The sequence below is a fragment of the Agelaius tricolor genome, unplaced genomic scaffold (genome assembly GCF_023055355.1).
Source record: "Agelaius tricolor isolate 1412-34295 unplaced genomic scaffold, bAgeTri1.0.p SCAF_5, whole genome shotgun sequence".
NCBI classification, from domain to species: domain Eukaryota; kingdom Metazoa; phylum Chordata; class Aves; order Passeriformes; family Icteridae; genus Agelaius; species Agelaius tricolor.
Genome location: NW_027269265.1, coordinates 39,892,877 through 39,912,012, shown reverse-complemented (window position 1 = coordinate 39,912,012; position 19,136 = coordinate 39,892,877). Strand labels below are relative to the sequence as shown.

Sequence of the window (19,136 nt, the reverse complement as noted above, 5' to 3'; positions counted from 1 at the left end):
TGTGTGTGCATGTACACACGTATACTGAAACATACAATTTTCAGCTGATGTGTATGTTTCAGTGTACAAACACACACACAGAGAACAAGAGGTGCCAAGTGCTAATAGAAGATCGCAGATAAAGTACACGACTGTTCTGAGCACAGGGCTGTTCGCCACATCCGTGTACACACAGCATGTGCATCATGTGTGCGTTGAGGGCGCAAGGACAGCAGGTACTGCCCCGAGGAAGTTACAGTCTTCAACAAGCAATTTTACAGCTCATGCCTTTGCCCTTAGGCTTCTTGGTACACTCCGCACCACAGCACTATAGTTTCTGCCTCTTGTACCCTCAACCAGGAGCTTCTGAAAGCAGAGGGTCACAGCCTGGTCTTTGCAGTGCACCAAGAACACACTGCTAGCACTACTTGCACACACGTGTGAAAGACCTGAGCATAATCAAGCACTAACTCGCCTAAGGCTAAATCGCCAGAGCCTTACTAGTAACAGGATCCACGACCAAAACCAATTGTGCCGAAATACAGGAAAGGTCGCCGTGGGAAAAGCCCCAGGCAACAACCGAAGGCTCTGTACCCGTGTCAGGCAAGCACTTCCTCGAGGAACCAGGCGGCCCCAAAGCGTGAGGTCCGTCCTCACAGCCCACGCTCACCGTGTATTCCTCCCTGCCAAAAGCAGGCGTCCCCTCGGGCGGCCGCAGTTCCCGGGACAAGGAAAGTTGGAGGCCGCCCCCCGCGCCCTGCGGCCGCGGCGCACGGGACGGCGGCAGCCGCGCTCCGCGCTGCGGGAACCCCGCTGTCCGCGCCGCGCCCGGGGCTCGCACGCATCTCCCTCCCGGGCCCGGCCCGGCCCCGCCGCTCACGGTGATGCCCCGGCCGCTCGCCGAGCCCCGGCCTCCCCTTCCTCCGCCGCGCTCTCCGGCGGCCTCAGGCCCCAGCAGCGACCCTCAGGTGAGGGAGCCCACGGGGACCCCGGCACACGGCAGGGACCGGCCCCCTCCCCGCCATCACCACCCCGGCGGCGGCGGCAGTGGTTGCTGAGCAGCGCCCGAGTCGCAAAAGCGGCGGCGCCAGGCCCGGGGGAGAGATGGGGAGCGCTCGCCGGAGCAGCCCGGTCTCGCCTCGGTACCCGCTTCCCCGCCGCCGCGGCTGCCGCTCAGCCCCCGCATCCCCTTACCGGAGTGCCGGCGCCGCCGGCGGAGCCCGCGCTGCCGCTGCCACGGGTGCCGGGCGGGGGGGCGGCGGAGCTGGCGGGCGGGGAGCGGCGGGAGCAGACGGAAGCAGGAACCCGTCGGCGGCGGAGCGGAGCTGGCAGGGACGGGGCGCGGGCGCGGGCAGGGCGCGCGCCGAGGGCGGGGAGCGGCGCGCGGGCAGCCGTGACAGCGGCGCACGGCCCGGGCAGCGCGCGCCCCCGCGAGCGCGGTAGGAAGAGCCGCGCCGCGGGCGCGCGCCTGCCGGGGGAAGCAGCCTATGGGAGCGCGAGCCGGGCCCCGGTGCCGCGGGAGCGCCCCCGTCACGGAGCGACGGAGCGCGCATGCGCGCCCCGGACCTTCCAGCGCCGCCGCTGCCCCCGCCCCGCCGCCTCCTCCCGCGCGCCCCCGCCCCGGGAGCGGCCGGGACGGGCTCGGCAGCATCCCCGCATCGCTGCGCGGGGTTATCCCCGCCGCGCGGGGGACCGCGGGGCGACGGCGAGAGCCCGCGGGAGCGGCCGCCTTTACCCCGGCGATGGGCGTGAGCGCGGAGCAGCAGCGCCTGCTGAGCGCCGCCGCGGCGCTCCTGCCTCCCGCGAGGGAGCGCGGCGGAGACCGGGCGCGGGGGCGGTGTTCCAGGGCACCCCTGAAGTGCCGCTTGATCCCTCCGGGAAGGCGTCCCTGCCCCGCGCGGCTCTGTCCCCGGCAGCGATGCCGACCCGCGGGCAGGGCCGCCCGCAGCCCCAGCTGCTGCCCGCAACAGGCTGGTCCCGCCCGCAGCGCCAGCGCATCCTGCCCGGGAACAGACTTTGTGGTTTTAATGCAAAGATCCCTAGAAAAGACAGAAATCTCACGAAATTTTCTATTATGAGAGAAAAAGGAGCGCTCTGTGTCTGTTAGGTGACAGCAGGACTAGAGAGAGGCCCGCTCTCGTCCAAGCATCCTTGACTGTTCCGCCTTTGTGGCTTAACAGAACCCTTCCCAAAAGTGCACTTAAACGAGTGAACTCGGATGGATGTGGAATTTCAGGCATTTGACGTAGCTATAGTATCCTAAAGATTCATCTGGGGAAGCTATGTACATATTATAAGTTTGCAATGTGCACCGATAATGTTTCAGTGTGCTTGGGAGACGAAATGGCGGAGATGGGAAGGGAGCATGTGAAGTAGAAATTGTAGTAGGAGTATGTTCGAAGATACTGTGATTTCGGTTAAAGCCAGAGCTGGTAAGGATGGATACTTTGTAACTATCACATCCTTTTTGCACCGCTCCCAGAGCTTAGAAGAGCTGTCCTGCATATTGGTGTTCTGTCCTATATTCCTTCACACTTGTCTTCCCTGGTTTATTTCACTAGCCCTCTTGTTGGTTTTTGTTTTGTTGGGTTTTTTTTTCCCCAGAAGTCATAAACATTCTCAAATGAGCTTGTAAGGTGTGAGACATTCTGCCAGTGTCTGTTGTTTTTTTTCTTTCTTGACTTCATACGTTCTGGATCAGCTGCGTGCTAACATGGCGCTTGGGGCACAACCACCATCAGCATTGTCTGGGGGATGCCAAGAAGAGTTACAATATTCTGTGCCCATAGCAACCTTCCAGAGCAATCTGGAAATGCAGAAATAATTAATATATCTTTTTTCCCTAAGGTTTTGATTCCTAACTGACAATAATAGAGATTAGTTGAGAAATTGAGACGATAAGCAGATTGCTGATGGTTGTCAAGTGCTGAGTGCAGTTGCTAGCTCCTGTGACTGCAACAGTTGTTATATCTACTAACAATTATATTGCCTACAAATTTAGTCAAGGATTTATATTCCAAAATCCAGTTCCATAAATCAAAAACATTTTAAAAGTCTAGGTATATGCAAATGGGCCAAAAGTGTGTGCAGTGCAGGGAAGGGAAGGAAGCCCCCATGCCTGGAAATATGCAATATGTCAGGTTGAACGGGTCTTTGAGCAATCTGATCTGGCTGAAGATGTCCCTGCTTATTGCAGGGGGTTTGGACTAGATGGCCTTTAAAGGCCCCTTTCCAACACAAATCATTCTGTGACTCGAAGCTGATGATCCAGAAACCAAGGCATGGCTTTCCAAATGATATATTTAACTGCATGTTGCCTTTGCTTGGAGGATGTCACCTAGAGAAGGATTCTAAAAGACAGTAAAATTGTTCAGGAGACTTCTGAAAAGTGGAGATGTTGTGGTGGGTCTTTTCTGTCTGGTAGGAAAATACTATTTTATGGACATAAATCTGATTATTAACCCACAAAATATTAGGGTACTTTCAATGCAGACAGTTCTTAGATACAATGTTTGCAAACTGGACAAAAATCAGGCCAAAATAGATGGGCTCTTTCATTGATACACTCGTGCTGATTTCAGTTGTACTTACTGTGATATGAAATTAAGTTCATTTCAAATAATTGTTTAATACAATGAGGAAACTACTGCTGGTTTACTTGCTTTCAAGCCCATGATATTCTCTGCTACAGGTTTATGATCTTAAATCGAAGAAAATTACACAGTACCATGCCCAGCATCCACTGGAGATACCAGTGGGTAAAATGTGATCAATCTGCACATAACTTGTACAGTTAGGAGTTATTTTTATTTATATTGCAATTCTAACCATGTTATAGCACCTACTGCTATCAGCCTTATTTTTATTTTGAGCAATTTGTGACCTGAGCTGTGCTAAGCCATGACATAATGGGAGAAAGAAAATTAAATTACTAGGGAGAGAGATGAAAAGCTAGTGAGGGGAGTGCTGTTACAGAGCACTAACTTTTTACAAATGCTAAATGCAGCAGGTACATACAAAAAAATTTGAAGTACATTTCCCAAATTATACTGAAAGGCCAGCAGCTAATTTCATTTTCACCACAAAAAGCTCATTTTTAGGTGTAGAATGTCTCTTGTGACTCCAGCAACTTCTTCATCCCATGACCAAGGGGCAGAGCCTTAGTTTGTTAGTGCTCTGAAATGCTTGGGAAGGGAAATTTACACTAGAATATGGGACAATTTTTCACCACCATGGTTAGGAAATTAATTTTCTTAAACAATTTTAAGGTGGATTCTAGTTCAGGTTGTGGAGTGTACAGTTTCTAGCACTCAATCTCACAGCCTAATGAATCACTTTTACCTGATACAGACCCAAAATCTACTGGAGTCAGCTAATTCTTTCCACTTGGCAAGAAGGTGGTAGGACTTTTACATAGCAGGTGGAATCTCAGCAGGGCAACTCTAGTTTCACTTTGATGAGACATCCTGCCACCTGTCTCAGAAGTTCCTCTGATTAGCAATGTGAGTTAAAATGGAATGTAAAGGTATTTTGGCTTTTCCCCCCAAACACATGAACACATACTGTAGTCCACATTTAAACCTCCCTAGAAGCAAAATTCTACTTTTGTGAACTTTCTCTGTGCAGTGTTAACAAGTTGTCTCTTATTCTTCATTATCTCCAGAGCCATAAAGCACTCTTAATGGATAACAACAACTCCTCCAAAAAGTACCTTAAATCCTTATCCCTTTATATTAAATGACTAGAAGCACATTCAGTTTTTAGCTATCGCAGTAGTAAAAGTAAACTTAAAAGAAAGAATGACCAGAGCTGGAAGGGATGTTAAAAAAGTACTTCTCAGATTTTTTTTTTTTTAATTAAGCATCAGTTAGGGGCTTTGATTACTTTAGGTTTTGTGGACACTCTTTATTTATTGCAGCATAACTGTACCTTGGAAATACTTCACTTATAAAGACATGCAATTCTTCAGGTGACACCAGAGTTAAACCACACACTTACCGGAATCCTCCCATATGCAGCTTGGTGCTGCAGATTGGCTTTATTTCATACCAACTATTCTATATTACCTGTTGCAGACCACTGTAAAATGGTAATACTCAAGGATCACTAAAATTAAGATCAGAACAGGAGAGTGTTACAGATATTTTTCTCTTTGCTTGCTATAAAGAATAATGCAGTTTCTAGCATCATTTATCCAAGTTTTGTTTTGTCATATGAAGTAGGAAGAAGACATGGGTAGAACCAGCTCAAGAACCAGTATATTCAAGAAAGAAATGTAGAAATTATGTTTGAAAAAAAATGCACCTGGAGTGGAAGGGTGTTATGCCTTTGTCCATCTTAAATAAAGATTTTATATACTGAGGAGGATGAGTTGGGAAAAAAACCCCAAAAATCCAAATCGGTTAATTTTTCCTCCATGTAGAAGTCAACACTCTATGAGTACCCATACACTGCACCAGTCAGGAAACTGCGGAAATGCAACTGTAACCTAAGAATTACAGAAAATATGTCACAAGGGTTAAAGGTAGTTCAAGACACAATAGGAATGAGATTACAGAAACTGCCAATATTACATAAAACTTTAAAAAAAATTCTAAGACTATTACTAATCATTTAATATAAAACCAAATTTCTTAAATTCTAAAGAACATTTTAAAGGATCCATCAGATGTTTCTGTTGTAGCCCTCAGAATTTTTCCTGCTTTTTCCACTTGAAATCAGATCTTGTACTTGTTAGGTCTCAGCTTCACATAGAAAAGAATTTCAAATACTTGAAACACCCCTCCCAAGTTAGTAGTGTTGTAAGAAAATTTTAAAACATTTTTACTAAGACTTATATCTGTGTCTATTAAAGGATATCATGAAAATTTATTTCTGCTTTTCCAGGAAATGCCAGTAGGTACAGCCAGTCACTGTAAGTGCACTACAAAGCAATGGTTCCTCCTCTGTGGAGGAAAAAAAACCAACAAAACAAACAAACCAAAAAAAATCTGAATTACTGAGATGCTTTGCTCTTAAAAGATGTGAGATAGTGCTTCATCATAACATACAGAAGTACTTGCAGCTGCAGAGCAACTCAAGAAACTTTTCTGTCCCATTAACCAAAACACTTTCAGTTTCCAGCTTGAAGCAGGTGAAACCATAACAAACATTGCACAAGGACTGTTTATCTGTGCCCAAAGCATTTGAATAAAGTGTTTATATGAATCAGGACAAACTTACTTTTTCTTGACACTTCCACATATACAGTTCTTCTCCTTGTATTGTAGTCTGATTTGACTACAAATCAGCAGTTTGTTTCTGTCTATTTACTGGTTTTATTTCAAGCAAAGGCTTAAAGGTCAAAAGGAACAAAGAGCAAAGACAATTAAAATATGCTGGATAAGTTGTGTAATCAAAAAATCATCTTGTGAATGTTCATTAAATATCAGAGATGCCTATGATTATGTGGAAAATACAGCTGCACAGTGGTATCTCTTCTGGGGAAATGAAGCAGGGACAGCTTCACTAACAGTAGTAGTCTCTACGTCTCAGCAGAACAGAGACCATTCTTGTGTTATATTGGAAAGACAGAAATGTAAATTCAAAGGCAAAAGGATCTTCTCCATGTGTACATTCTTTCTTTAAACTGAGCCTCAAGTAGTACAGCTGTGTAAACACAATCATTTGTCCCTGCAGATGAGTAAGTAAAATACAGATTATCCAAAACTTGTGATTTGGATTATCCAAAACTATGCACAGTAAAAGCTACTTCAGGATTAAAATCCAACAATGTAACTTGCATTACAAACTGGATGAGCTGCAATGTAGACACTAACACCTGAAGTTGGCCCAGCACTTCCCACTTTAAGATCTCATTTCAGTTGCTGACAGCAGAAATACTTGTTTTCATAAACTCTCAGCTGCTTAGACCAGCATTTTTAAAGCTCTGTCCCTTTTTTCTCAAGTGCCTTAAGTTTCAGAGTGACTGTTTCAAATTTGTCAGGATTATGCAAGTAAAAAAAATGTGCCTTTAGTTTTTCCTTTAAGAATCTATGTGTATTTAGCCAGACTACTCCTATAAGGAGCAAGGAGGAGGATATGACTTTAAAAATCAGATGTTTCACACCCTCAGAACTGCCATATAAACAAATTGAGTTTTGCAACTAGATTTTCATATCAAATTTTCCAAATATGCTAATGGATATGTCCTGCTCTTTTAATGGGACCTAATCTGAAACTGAGTTTCTGGTCTCACTGTATATGGAGGCAAAAAGAAGGAAGTCCTCTCTCTCGCGTTTCACATCATCTCCATGCATTTCTTATGCCTGGAGTAGCTAGGGTATCCTTACAGACAGACAAACTCATCACTTTTTCTACTGTAAAATACTAGGAGAAGCAGCATTTCTAGAGCTGAGTAGTAATTACAAACTTCTAAATATGTCATTGTGGTGTTGCTAAGATGCTAATTGCCTCAACATTTCAAGGTTTCCTTGCTCAGATTTATTTTATAATAATTGAATGCAAGACATTCAAAAGAGTGCTGGTGTCTACACTATTTTCATAGTACTTTACAGCTGTATTAATTCTCTCTTCTGGACTTCTTTCCATTGAGGGAGAAAATGCACTTGTTTATCACCCACACATTTTCACATTAAAATTTCCTATCTTTACTCAGCTCCTATTTCTGCCACAAGAGGGAAGGGGAAAGTGCTACATTTTTTTTTTTTTTTAATGCTTGACTCTGCAAGAATGTTTCTTCAGAGTAATTTTTGGTTTGTATACATCCAGAGGGGAATAAATAAAGCTACTGGGTTGCCAATGTTTTTATACAACAGGTCAAGCTCTCTTGCTTTAAGATCTTAGCCCTTGGATTTAGGTTCTTGCTATCTTGCTTATGATTTATTCCAGATTGATGATTTATCTTTGCATTGGACATGAAAATTCCCACTTGCTAATTTGCTTCCTTTCTCAGATCAAGTTCCCAACCCCAACAGATTTGTGTAAATAAATGTATCATTTCTTGTAAGATTTTCAATATTGCAATTTAACAATAGCATTATCAGATAATTTCTAGGTATTCATGGAGAACAAGAACTTATCTGAGAGCCTTATCTGTGTGCTCACAGGGTGTGGTGATTCCATTAGCTTTCCAAACAATGGATTTCCTGTGAAGGTAAACTTACACTCAAGAACAGCCTGGTCTGGTTTACAGCCTGAAATAGAAATGTGAAACATTTTATCTGTGGCTTACAAAGAGAGTACTATCGGCTTTTCAAATAATAACCCCAGCTGTCCTCTTTCTCAGCAAGGCCTTTGCAAGAGGTTTATGCACACGCTTTCAAAGAATGAGCAGCCAATAAAAGATCTGATCTGCTGGAGAAGGACAGTCTGCTGCACTGGCCTGGCATGTCACATGGAATGCTGCTGCATTCTGGACAGAAATACTTCTGTAAACCAAAACCAGGCAAGACCAACACATTTTATTCAATTAAGCTTTCATTAGACTCAATTATTTTGTTTTCTTTTTGACTAATATATGTGAACTTATTATTACATTAGTAGCTGCAATTGAAATAGTTCTTAAATTTCCCAAGGGCATTTCATTGTTATTGCGTCTATCAGTATTTGGCGCAAATGGAAAAACAGCTAATAAGCAACCAAATCAATTTCTGGGTGCAATTTACTTATCAGCCCATTCTCATGTCACATGTCCCACATGTAACTTGAACGACCAGTTTTTCCTTCCATTAGCAAGTAGATTAACAAAAAGGATCTACCTCCCAGCAAGCGCCAGATAAGCCAGATACTGTACCCCACCTGGAAATTTAACAGTTATATGCAGGGCCTTCACTAGAGTTGCATTCCTGTTTGTAGCAGCATTGACACAAAGTAAAGATTGTGACTAACAATTAATTATGGCTTTGTATCTCATTAAAAAAAAAAACAAAACAAAACCAGAAAAGAAATAAAGCCTTCACTTCCACCAGCTCTTCTACAGTTGAAGCAAAACATCTACTTGCAGCTCTGGAAGTGGGTCTTGCTGCAGTGATGGATGTACTCAAGACTTTATTTCTAATTTATTAAACTGTATTAGCCCTGGGAGAAAAAAAAAAAAAAAAACAAAAAAAACAAAAAAAAACAAAACACCACCACAAAAACAATCAAAAAAACCCCCAGCCTCCAGATGGTTAAAAACATACCAGGCTCTTTGCTGGGAATGAAAGGCTGTAGGGAATGAAGGGCTGTTGTGAGCAAGCTACTCTGGTATGCCCATCTGTGTTGTTTCTCCACCAAATGCCAAGGTTGTTTAAGGTTCTGCTTCTAACATCCAGCATTCCCACTTGGTGGCAGCTCCCTTACTGTCCCATTGTAATCACAAAGCTGTCATCTATTGGAGAGAAGCAAAGTTTTTGTCAGTAACGCTCAGAGGCACTGCACTGTTACCAGGCTTTAGAACTGGCTATCTCATTTTGTAATTTTATCTGGATTCTTTTGATAATCAATTTACTTCTAACCTTAAGGAAGGAAAATTATTCAATATAGTTAGAAAAGCCAAATAATTAAGGTTTCTCAAGTAATTTTGAAAAACATTATATTGCATGATATGAAGAATTGAAATTGTTTTCCTTGCTAACCTTTCACCTTTCTTGAATTAACATTCAAGCAGTTACTTCAGAGCATCTCTAACAACCAGCTGCGACGGGGGGAGTTCAATTCCAGTAATATACAGGTACACTTCTTGTAAAGTCTGATAGTTCTTAGATTAAGTATGTAAGCATTGCCTAAGGCAGCCTTCTCTCCTCAGTTGTGCCAGAATAAGCTGAGCTGTTGCAACGCCTTTTAGCAAAACAGAAAGCAGCAGAGCAAGGCCAGGTTAGGACCTGGTTACTACCAAAGGCAGTTACTGATCTGGCCAATGCTGAAAGAGGATTAAAAGACTCACTCTTTCTCTCTAAGCAAATATGTGTTTGGCTACTGTAGCAGTGTTTATTGGCACTAATCACGAGCAATCTACTGTTTGCAAGCTTTTTCCAATTCTGAGGTAAGATTTGGATACGAATATGGTGCATGTGTGAGTTTAAAATGTATTTTATCTAAACTGGTAGCACAAAATTTTAATTTGCACAGGGAATCTAGAGAGAAGTGGTTTGGGAATTATGTCCCAACTAATTTGGGAATTATGCTCAAAAGTCTGCAGTACATAAGTACAGATTCCTACCTCATAAGGACTCAAAATGGGTGAGCCTGTTTTTGTGCTCTTCCCTTTCCCAGTATGCTGCAGGTGGTAGATAGACTGAGCTAGGAACACATATTTAATCTATCTAGTCTTATCTTAACAGAGGTAACCAAAATTCTTTCCTAATTCCGCCTAACTGAATGTATCTTTGCAGGGTGGCCACAAAACAACTGATAAGTTGCAGCATTTTACTCCACCCTCTTTGATGGGTAGTGCAGCAAAGCAATCTTATAAAGCCAACATGGTCTACATTTATATTGTGTTCAAATAAGGCTTGCTATTGGTCTGAACTCAAAGAGTTGCCTCCAGGGAAGAGTTGAAGAAAGCTTAGCTCCTCTGTCATTGGAGACATCAAGGGTGGAAAGTTTACATAATCTTTTACAAACATTATTTAATACAAATTATTATTTCCTTTTAAGGTTTCTATTTCCTCTTGATCCTACAGCCAAGTTCATATTTGATAAGAGAAATAGGAGTGCCATGAGAGAGAACTGGTAAAAACTGATATATCTAAATACAGCTTAAACAGTGAAGAGTCAAAAACACTTTAATGGCAGCACAGATCTTGGAGCAGAAAAATTTATATAGCAGGGTTCAATCATTCCAGGGTTCCTCTACAGCAATGCCAGAAAGGATAGCCACAATTCAGAAAGCCTTCAAACCTGTAGTAATGATTATAAGATTGTTTTTTATTTTCTCTTTCACGCTTGAGTAAGACAAAACTTTACATAGCTAAAATAATGCAATTAGAGAATTAAATAATAAATTGTATTGTTGTGAAGTACCTGTACATGTATTCCCAGCCACTGCAAATATGTTAGTCAGTCAAAACCCAAAAAGGATTTGGATGCATAAGCAACTTAGGAGTACTTTCTAAAGGCAGAGTCCCAGAGGATGACCAGCAGCAGCTCATGGAAAGAAATGTGTGTGCACATCTGGCTGACATTATATTTTACATATCCAGGGAAAGCAAAGCAGCTTCTGTTCCCACCTAAACAAATGATGCAGGTCATGTTTCATCTGCCAATGACTTCTCTGAGTTCTGTGTAGCAGTCAGCCATACCTCACTCTCATCATCAATATAGCTGTAAAAATATGTACAAAACCTTTGACCATTTCACATAGTAAAATAGTACAGCTGTTCTTGTTAACAAGTTTCTAAATATTCTGAATCAGAATATGCACATGTAAAAGAACATTTTAAATCTCTGCTGCAATAGTTTGAAATGTTTCAAAATATCCACTGGCATGAACAAACTAGCTGCTATTGCCAGAAATTATTATTGGTCCCTATTGAAGAGAAACTTTCATGCTATTGTGTTCCTCTGAGTGTGGGTAGTCTCTTTCTGAAGAAAGAGAAATATGTGAAGTGGCTTTTGCTAGTTTTGCTGGATAATCATGCAATTCGTGCAATCTGCCTTTCACCAAGACCAACTGCTTCCTTGGGCTGAAGTACCTATGAGCTTCACCAGCACTGTAAAACTGATCTGGATTTCCTGTCTAAATCTTATTTTTTCCAATCTCAACTTTCCAATTTTGTCCAATCTCCAACTTATTCTGCCCAGATTTTAAATTTGGTTTTTGTCTACTTTTGAAATTTTGTGCCAAGTAAATGGTAAAACTCTACTCCATCATTCTGATGGACAGGTGTGGAACTGGTGCGCTGGAGTGCGTGTAGCATGTTGTGTAGCACAGCTACACTATAAGCCATATACCACTCTAACACATGTACCCACTATAACTGTTAACCCATGCCTTTGGCAGGGCAGCCACACAAAACCTGACACATTTTGTATACAATAACCTGCCAGGATAAACCCACTGTTAGATATACCTTGCAAATGTAGACAAATGTGGTTACAGTAGATGAACTGGAATGAAGATGTTTCTCCTATCAGCTCTGCTGTTGATTTTTTGTGTGAACTTTGATCATTTTATAGCTCTATTCATCATTACTTTTCCTGCTCTTATCTGAAGAATGGTGAGATAACAACTCTCTCAAAGGCAGCGAGCCAACATGTGCCAAAGAGATCTGAAATCACCAGATAGAAGGTGGCTCTCAAAGGACAGCAATGGGACATATCAAATATCAATGCTACAGTTTCTTTTTAAATAGTACTGGACACTGGATTTTCATCAGAATTTATTGGAAAGCTTTATTTCTCTGTTGGCATGACAAAGATGTTCTTTTATTGGTATCTTGGGGAGGTTAATTGCATTGGAGTGTTTTGTTTTAAAGTTCAAACCTTCAGTGAATGCAGGCAAGCTGCTTTTTTATCATAAGATTTCATCACACACCCTGTTCCTGGGGGATTTTTTGGTTGTTAACAGTCCTATTGGTTCAAATTTTATATTCTCTGGTATTGCCACCTTTCTTCAACTCTTGAACTCTAACAGACACACACCCTGTGTAGGCTCTGAATGTAGGTTTTATTGAACAGGTGAAATATTAACTGAGCTGTAATAAGCCCCATACAGTGCTCAGTAAATGACACATGTATATTGTTTTGGAAAATGCTCTGAGATCTTGCAGGATGAGGAATTGAAAATACTCCTTGTTACATAGATGCCTTTGCATAATGGACCTCAGGTACCACAGAGTCAGTTTAGAGGCCAAAAGAGAATATAAGGCCACACTTCCCAAAATGGTGCTGTGTGCACACCTAGGGAACGTTCCACGGCTACCAGTTTTCTAAAGGAAAATGTCAGAAATGTGTGCACAGAACAATATAATTCCTGTGTTCATGTAAGTGTGAATAGTGTCAAGCTCCGTGCAGCTTTTTCCACCTGGCACACTGTGTGCATTTTTAAATAAGGCTTCAGAAATTAGACCATCATGTAGCACAGAAGGCAGTTCATTGCAGGAGGCTAACCAGCTTAATTCCTGCTAATGGTATGGTTTTGGCAGTAATTTCATAAGGAATTGGTCCTTTTCCTTGACATCAAGAGGAAGATATGGCCTGGAATCCACACTGAGGGGTGTGAGTGACAAACAGTTTGGAAAAGGTTTACATCCTGTGCCATGCATAATTTAGGGAAACTGGTAGAAACTCTTATTGTTTGATAAATCAGCTGATCGTGTAAGTAACTGAGACAGCAGCATAGGCACTAATGTCCCAAGCTGGCACTATGAAATAGCACAGAAGTAGTGAAATTATTTTGAAAGTGTTGGAAACAATAGAACCTCTTAATAATTTTAGTTAGTGGTTTTAATTAACTTCTAAATTAATTGTTTAATTGTTACCTATATATATATATTTACATACTATATAAATAGTATGCTATTCTTAAATTACTCTTAGCCATGCATTTAGCGAAGTTGTCATAAGCAGCTAGTGTGGGAATAGAGCTTGGGAAAATTAATGAAACTTTAAGTTTTGCTAAGCTAACCTTGATATGCTTCAATGAACAAGGCCTGGTAGAAAGTGATGTATTGTTGAAATTGGATACAAGAAGCACAGAATTTATGGACTACAAAGACTTTTGCAGAAACCAGAAGATAGAGAAGAAGCTAATAAAGACTCAGTATATGAGTGCTGAAAAGTCTCTACCTGGAAAAAAATACTAAAAAGACTGAAAAATATAAACTCATTAGCATGAGAAGTGAGAAAACAATAACTGATAGAAAACATGATACTGATTAATGAAAGACAATTATTAAAAGTAATTTAGAAACGATGAACATTAATTTCTTTGTTTGCTAAAAATGTGTGAATGAGTTTTGTATCTGCTTTTGTTTAGAGGCCTGAATTTTGTTGGCCACACACACGCCTCCAGGCTAGGAATAAAGTAATGCCTTACTCACTGACACTAAAAAGACAGTGTTAGAGTCTTAGTTATCCTGACAGTTTCGGAGGATTTGGTTGCTAAAACGTCATTTAGCATTCAGGGCCCTGCCTCTGCTGTGACTTGCCATAGCCTCTCAGCAGTCCCTGTGTCTTCTGAAGACACTGCTTAAGGTTCCCTGTAAGCTGAGACTAATAGAGCAGTGCCAAAGAAAGATCTGCAGCTAGCTAAATAACCAAATAACCTGTCTGCCACAGCATATGTCTCTATCATCTGTTCAGTAATAAAAGGCATTTAATTACTTAAGTGTGAGAGTCTGTATCTCTGGTCAACCTTTAGTTTCATTGCCTTAGCAAAATCAGCTCGTTAAAACTGGACATCTCTTTCTCTGAAGGAATGGAAACTATGATATGACAAAAAACTCTTCAGGCTGTCACCCTCTACCCAAAGTTTTCTAAGCCAAAAAGAAGCTAAAATCCATTCTCATAAAGGCACAAAATTTGGCTCAAAAGGCAACAAGGAATGACAGAGTTGTTTTATATCTTAAATGTGAAATACAGTTTGTCACGTGCCGAGTTTGAATGCAGAAGTCAGTTATCTGACTTGCTTCCTGTTAAATGTTATCTCGTTCAGAAATTGCAAACAAGATCTTTATTGCATTATTGTCTCAGATGACTGTTCAAACTATTGAAAAGGGGCACATGTGTGGCTCAAAGTTAATATTTATGCACTGAATTCCAGCAATAGAACTGTGACCAGACCTACAAAGCATAGCCCAGCTGTGCACTCTGTGTGCCAGTTCCTTGGGTGGTGCTTGGACTGTTGCAACATTGCAGTGCTAATATTCCCCAAAGCTCTTGCTGGCAGTTTTAAGGCATGATGTAACAAATCTTCTGCGGGTGGAATGTTGCCCAGCTCTGAGGTAGTTTGCTTGGTTTGGTTTTGACTTCTGCATAAACAATTTGCATGTTGATTTTTAACATGGTAATTAAAAAGGTGGGCTGTGCCTACACCATTTCCTGTTTCTTCCACAGATTTCTTGAATAAAGCATTTAGTCAGTTTCACTTTGCTTTATTTTATGATCTTCCTTTGTTTCATTACAGTTCACATTTAATTTGAATGCTACTGAATATTTCTTCCAAATATACACAATGTAAAGGACTTTTAATTTATAGAGGCTACTCGTCCATGCCAATCACTGTTATCAGATGTGCACTGAAATATTCACTGACTGAAATATGCTGTGTTCTCATACTACCCATGGAATAAATTACATAAGGCACTCCTGTTTCCATAATCCAAATTCTCACCAGAATTACCAGATCAGTAATATCAGACCAAAATCAATTGGCAAGTAGGCCCAAGTCCAAAAAGGACAAAACACAGCTCTACTTTGTTTTACACACTTGTCTTTACCATTTGATTCTGTACAGAGATTATATTGAATATTCAGGTTATTGATTTTCTTTAAGGTTGGCTACAAAAGTTATAAAAATCTTCAAACACTTATTAAATTTATATCATCATCAATAAACAGAAAGGCAAATCCCCAGTAACAGTTTCATTTGGTCTAAACAGAGCTGCTTTGAAAACAGCAAATTTACAGATTTGCACCATTCCAGGATCAGACATACATGTACACAGAATTATACAGAAGTTAAATATTTCCATTCAATAGAAGCTGTGGAGTCAGCTATTCTAAAAGCTACCAAACAATTTCTATTATGAAAGGGCAGAAAGGTCTAATCTAGCAGTAATGCTGAAAGGTAAAAGGAAATATTTTCATTTAGAGCATGATTTAAATTAGTTAGGGCTCCCAGGTCTGGAAAAGAATGGATTGGACTGGATTGGATTGGATTGGATTGGATTGGACTGGACTGGACTGGATTGGATTGGATTGGATTGGATTGGATTGGATTGGATTGGATTGGATTGGAGGGGACCTTACTGATCATCTAGAGAAGAGGCTAGCAGCAGCCAGGTTCAAAGCAAACAAGAAAGGTAATTTTTCATGTGACAGGTGGTGGACCTGTGCAACATCTTGTCACAATTGCAGATAGTAAAGCTCACAGGGGCACAAAGAGAGGTCTTCTAAGGGTTACTTAAGACTGCCAAAAATTCAGCCCAAGGAAATATGGCTGGAAACAGCTGGAGTGCAGGAATGTGTTAGGAGAAAGGTCATTGCTGCCTGCCTTGTGCTTCTTTCCTGGGCCTCTCTGTATGGCCAGTGCTGGGCATAGGTCACTGGGCTAGCTGGGCCTCTTATCTGACCCAGAACACCCAGTACAGGTTCTTAGATGAGTCAGGTTCTTGGATGAAAACATCAGTGATGCGTTTCAGAGTAAACAAAGCCTTATCTCCTTGACCCCCTCTAATAGTAAGCTTAACCATCTCTTCCTGTTCTAGAGCAGCACACTACCAAATAAGCCTGTTCTACAATTTGCTCCTAAATCAGCCCTCATAATCACAGCATGGCAAAATCTGGATATGCTAATTTTTAATCAAATAAATTACCAACAAGTGCAAATTTGAAATACCAGCAAATACATAGCCTAGTAGTCTGACATCCTCACACTCTGACTAATTGATTCCTGTGTAACCTCAAAGAATTAATAATACATTATATGATATACAGAATACATAACTGTTGGTGTTCAAAGGTGTCACCACATAGAATTTATATTGGTTATGTTTTTTCTTGACTGAGTCATGCAATTATTCAAACAATGACAAAAAACTTACATGGTGGTGTGGTATAAAATTGTCTTCATGTACTAACAGGAGAAGGAGCAAAGAGGGATAAATAATTAGGAAACAGCTTCCTAAACAATTATGAAAGCTTTGATTCAAATTTGATTGTTGTTCAAATTGCTTTACTTGTAAAGTGAGGTGACTCCATCATCACAAGTCCTGCTGCAGAGTGGTCTGGGGAAACCATTAACACACTAACAGAGACTAATGGGCTTGTCCACAAGAAGTAATCAGTGCACAATAAAGCAGGAGGTAAATCCACAGCATCTCAGCCAGCTTGCAATAATTATTATAGTCTATTTCCACATGCAGGAAAAAATTAATGTCACAGTATTTTATATCTGACAACTTAGACTTACACAAAGTTATAAATAAGTGACAGACACTGTGAGAAGTATCATGGTCTCTAACTGCTAAAAACCTTCTCTCTATTGTCTAAAAATCATCTTTAGTCACCTGAAGTTTTTCCACCTTCACCTACAGAAAACATTGTAGTTGCCCACATAAGGCACTGCACAGAGGTTATTTTATTAAGGAAATTTTGCATATACAGAAAAAACATTTTTCTTTGAAATACACTTGCAGCTATTAATTGTAAAGCTGGGGGAGGCTATGCTGGGTTTGACTGGAAGAAAGTACAGGTCTTTGAAAGTCATTGAGCTTGTCTTTTCCATAGACTGTTCATACACAAGTGCATATCCATGAAGAAGCACAGTGGTTTGTTGGTTAGTAAACCAGGGGAGAAGAAGAACATCTACCAACAGCACCACACTGAATTCACAGCCATAGGAATAGGTAGAAAAACCAGATCCACAAAGTCAGTCTTGGTAGGTGAACTCACCTTTACAACTCTGGGAGAGTTTTCAGGGGAGCTGCAGACTCAGTATCTGTATTCTGCCAGCTTTATGACATGAATAATTTCCATTCAGTGTGTGTGCTTGGACACATATGCACTCTGAATAAACAGATCACCCACAGATTCTCCAGTGTCTTTTACAAGTATCATCAAAATCAACTCAAAATCTCAAAATGGAGATTAATCAAAAAGATGTTGTGATGATACTGAAGTAGGTTCAGTGGTCTCTCTGGTCCACATGTAGTGGCCAAACAACCTAGACACAAACAAGAATAAAACAAACTGTGGATTAAATATTTTGCCCATCTTCTGGTACAAGCTGATATGGATCTTATTTGTATTTATGAAAGAATTAAAGCCATTTCAGTAATGTCACATTTCATTCAGTATGCATTTGCATGTTAGCTATCAGGTAAAATCTCTTTTTCAGAGTAGATTTTGTTAAGAGCCTCCATGAAAACCAGCACTATATCTTTACTGTTTAGATGGGCTTGGCTTACTCTTGTTCTTGCTCAGACTGTAAAATAAAAGAGGAGCTTACTGGGATGCAGTGCTATAAAACTGGGGTGTTTACTATATCCTTTTAGCAATTTTTAGTCCTAAATTATGTATAGACACTTCATCTTATTATGGATCTTTGAGGGATTATGGCCCAGAGAACCCTTGTTTTGAAAGAAATATATGGCAGGGAGGTAAGGCAAAATACTGCCTTAAATACTGTTAGGTGCCATTGAGTTCACCTCATTTGGCAACATCTTTCAGCAACCCTGGTTGCACTGCAGTTTGTTGCAATAGTTATCAGTTATTAATTATTACATTTCCTACAGTGTCTTATATTGTATTAATACAGTAATCCATGTGAAGAAGACAAAGAAGGGCTCATTGGCCAAAAAAAGGTAGAGGTAGTAAGCAAGAGGAGAACTGTTCACAAACTGCTGGGACACAAACTGGGGACATTAAACACACACAAGGCAGAATCTGCTCGAAGAGACAGAGCTGCCTGTAAGAGAAAAATCTACTGTAAGGAATAACATAAAACCAGACACCCAGACAGTGTTACTTCATGGAGTCAGAATTGCAGGGAAAGAGTTTGTATATCAACTTTTCTTGTATGTACACCAAAATCAACCACAAGCAATTTTGTGTAGATAATTTCTGGATTCCTCTAGCATGCATGTTAATTATTGCAAGTGTTTTTAATTAATCAGAATTTTAAATATGGGAAATACGCTTTATGCAATAGTAATGGGGTTCTACAGAAGCTTAAGCTTTTAACTACTCAAAGTATAACATAAAAAGGTTGTGTTCCATTTTAATTTACTATTCAAGGCTTTGCTATAATTTTGTGCAAACAGGCAATGAGGGACCACTAAAATGCAACTAGTCCTGCTGGCACAACCCTGCAATGAATTTAACATAAAGGTCTGTTTCTCTAATGCTAATTTAGTGAGGCTATAATCTGAAAGCAGAAACAGATTTAAATGAGATAATGGCAGAGGTTTACACTGTTTTTATTCTCTGCTACGGAAGATCTGGGGAAAATA

General features: G+C 40.9%; 1 protein-coding gene across 3 annotated transcripts in view; it reads right to left on the bottom strand.

The window, feature by feature from the left end:
* The window catches only part of FUT8 (fucosyltransferase 8), a 100,708-nt gene extending 99,212 nt beyond the window's left edge, over positions 1-1,496 (bottom strand). For 2 of the 3 annotated variants that reach the window (XM_071427553.1, XM_071427552.1), the window contains exon 1: positions 1,174-1,493. The gene's annotated coding sequence lies outside the window, so the exon portion shown is untranslated. Of the gene's footprint in view, positions 1-1,173 lie in introns of all 3 variants that reach the window. The other variant, XM_071427555.1, reaches the window with a different exon arrangement.
* Positions 1,497-19,136: the final 17,640 nt, after the last annotated feature.